Source organism: Dioscorea cayenensis, chromosome 9, assembly GCF_009730915.1.
Source record: "Dioscorea cayenensis subsp. rotundata cultivar TDr96_F1 chromosome 9, TDr96_F1_v2_PseudoChromosome.rev07_lg8_w22 25.fasta, whole genome shotgun sequence".
In the NCBI taxonomy this organism is placed as follows: Eukaryota; Viridiplantae; Streptophyta; class Magnoliopsida; order Dioscoreales; family Dioscoreaceae; genus Dioscorea; species Dioscorea cayenensis.
This window is the reverse complement of record NC_052479.1, coordinates 18,840,516-18,843,890: the sequence shown is the minus strand read 5'-3', so window position 1 is coordinate 18,843,890 and position 3,375 is coordinate 18,840,516. Positions and strand designations below refer to the sequence as shown.

The 3,375-nt window shown below is 41.6% G+C and overlaps 1 pseudogene; it reads left to right on the top strand.

Moving 5' to 3' along the window:
- Window positions 1-290: 290 nt before the first annotated feature.
- On the top strand, window positions 291-2,969 carry LOC120268741 (annotated as a pseudogene).
- The last annotated feature ends 406 nt before the right edge of the window (window positions 2,970-3,375 follow it).

Sequence of the window (3,375 nt, the reverse complement as noted above, 5' to 3'; positions counted from 1 at the left end):
TTTGAGAAAGAAAGCAAGGGAGGCATTGAAAAACTATGCGTAAAAGAAAGTTATGATTGGGCTAATTTTTCCCACTTTTCGAAGCGAAAAAGGAATTTTCATATCGATGGATCCCACTTCAACTTACCGTGGGGTTAAAAGAATGTAAAATATAACGGAGGCTGTCCGGGGTGTGCAAAAGTTGGAGGGGTTTTTGGGAAGTTTTGAAAAATTACGAGAGGTGAGCGATGAATTTTCCCACAATTATAATAAATTAATAATAATAATTTATAATCATGTCCTCCGTCCTCCCTCGTCGTTCCCATTTTCTCACGCTTCCCGCAAACTCTTCAATGGCGATCTCGCGCTCCTCTCCATCCAAACCCTAGCTTCTCCTCCCCCTTCTTCGATTCCCCAAGCCTATAAATCCTAGCCTCTCATTGGTGCTGCAACAATGTCTCTCCATCCAAACCCGCTGCACTCCTCGGCGCAGTCCGATATCGACGAGATCGAGAACCTCATGTACGCCGCCCCCGTCCTCCCCGCCCGCTCCCCGAGCCCTCCCGCGCCTCCATCCCCGTATCATCCACCCCCTTCGTCCCCTCCAACCTCCCTCCCCGTCCTACACCAAGCCAACGCCACCGGCCCCGCCTCCCATTGCTCCGGTTCTCCCCCAATCTCGTCTGGCGGTGCCCCTGGGGCGCCACGTCCGGGGATCTCGGTGGATGGTTTCGGATCGCCGCCCAACACGCTGACGGAGCCGGTGTGGGACACGGTGAAACGGGATCTGTCGCGGATCGTGAGCAATTTGAAGCTGGTTGTGTTCCCAAATCCGTCTCGCGAGGATCCTGGGAAGGCGCTGCGGGATTGGGACCTATGGGGACCTTTCTTCTTCATCGTGTTCCTGGGCCTCATCTTGTCATGGTCTGCATCTGTGAAGAAGGTGAGATGCGAGACCTTTCCTCTATACCTAAAAGACTTTATAATTGTATGGTAATGTGAATATACTACAATGCCAGATCTGAATTACTTGTGCTTGTTTAGTAGAAGCTGCATATCTAATTGAGAATGTGATAATTGGGGATTCCTAGTGGTGAATTGTTGTTTTTTTTGGAGGATTTTAGATAGTGGTTAATCGAGGGAGTAATGTATAATCATAGTTTTGTTTTTGTCACATGAAATTGATACTTTAGCACTTGATTTATGTGGCATGCTGTAGAGTTTGAAGCATTGTTTTATGTGCATCCTAGCATGGAGTTCTTTGGTCCTGGTTTCCATTGTTGCTGGAGTATTGTGGGAGGCCTTTGGAAGAAGATATCCTTTAGATGTTTGGCGCTCTTTTGCTTTGGCCAAAATAACATTTTGTTTGACAATGCTGATAAAAAGGAGATGACCTGCAACAAACATGGATTTTATCATTAATGTTTCAACCTGTCTTGGTTGAAGTTTAGGTCTTTCTATCTAATGTGCCCTCTACTATCAGATCATGGCATCTGCACTTAGAATTTTATTTTATACCCATGTATGTATTGAGCATGCATTTTAGACAATACATGTTTTCTTCATAGCCATTGGAAAGCATAAGTTGGAGCGCATCAAATTGAGTTGCAAATTTATATATTTAGACTTCATATGCAACTGTGTTTGATTTAGTGTCATCTCCATGTCCACAATTTCGATTAGCATCATCCAACTAATTTTCATTATGATTGAATGTCCACATTCCTCACATTCCTCTTGAAGTAAGTTCAGTATACAAAACACCAAACCCAAACATAAACTTTGATGAGCTGGAGACAGACCTAAACCTCTGATCTCTCAGTCTTGCTTTGCTGAGCTTTTTGTTTCCAATGCCTTTGCCAGTAAAAACCTGAAAGATGGCAGTTCAAGAGTTACACAATCTGTGTGGTTTTAACTGTATGGTAGATTTGATTAGTCTTAAATTGGATACAGGTTGTTGACATAGAAGAGTTGGTTTAAAGTTTAACCTAGACCTGAACTTAACAGTGGAGATGTCCTTTATTTCTAACCTCAAACTTCTAGAACGGTGTAGTACTGTGGACATGGCACTGATATGTCATGTTTGTAGCAAAGATGCCCTGAAACTGAGTGAGCATTGAATAATTGATCTGTAGCTGTTCTTTTCCTGCTTGAATAAGTCACCTATTCTTAGTGGTAGGGAATGAAGGGTATTGAGAACTGGATTCATCTAAATAAATTAGAGGCCCAATGGCTAAGTGAAGGGCATCCATTATAGGATAATGACTTCCTTCCATAATAATGACTCCCTAAGTGAAGGGCATCCTTTATAGGATGATGACTCCCTTCCCTTGCTATTCCTTTTACTGTTATTTGGAATATTGTAGACAATGTGTGTTTGCCAACCTCAATGTTTGCTGCCCTTGAATGAAATGCATAATTATGTGTTAATTGCTGAGATTTATACAGCTGATTTGATGAAATGTTTCAGACAACCTTGTCTGATTTCTGCTTGCTTAACCTAATATTCTGTTTTGTCAGTCTGAAGTTTTCGCTGTTGCATTTGCTGTTCTTGCTGCGGGGGCTGTTATTCTCACATTGAATGTGGTGCTTCTGGTGAGCATCTATCACAAAGATCTCATTAATGTACTCTGTTAAAAATTGATGTCCCAAACTGCCTTATTCTTGTAGGGTGGGCACATCATCTTCTTTCAAAGTCTAAGTCTTCTTGGTTACTGTCTCTTCCCATTGGATGTCGGAGCTTTAATATGCATGCTGAAAGACAATGTGATTCTCAAGATAGTTGTGGTGTCCATAACATTGGCATGGAGTTCCTGGGCAGCATACCCATTCATGAGTGCTGCTGTTGGACCAAACCGCAAGGCCTTGGCTCTTTACCCAGTCTTTCTCATGTATATCTCTGTTGGCTTTTTGATTATCGCCATTGATTAACCGCTTCATCATATGCTTGTGAACTTGAGTGGTAACGCAAATTTCTAGATCCCATCGGCTTCTTTTCTCATTAGGGGGTGCTATACTATACAGATAAATGTTCATTCTTGTCATTGATGCCTTTTTGTTGATGATGTTTTTCTTTTTTTGTGTTCAGGTTTATTGTATTCAAAACTTAAATGAACTACCTTGGACTGTTAAAAAAAGCTCAATGTATTTGCTTCATTGGTAAAGAATTTGCTTTTTCCTGAGTTGATATTGTTTCTGTTTTCCTATTTGAAGTCCTGACATGCTTTGCTTGCATCCTCTCAATTGGAGATGAATTGGAACTTTCTACAGGGTTTTATGCTGAAAACTGTTGAATGTTTTTTGGATTCTTTTATCTACTCGAGTCTTTTATGGAGTAATGCTATTCGTTCCTACCAAACTTCCCGAATTGTTAAACCGAATGAGGTGGCAACATAT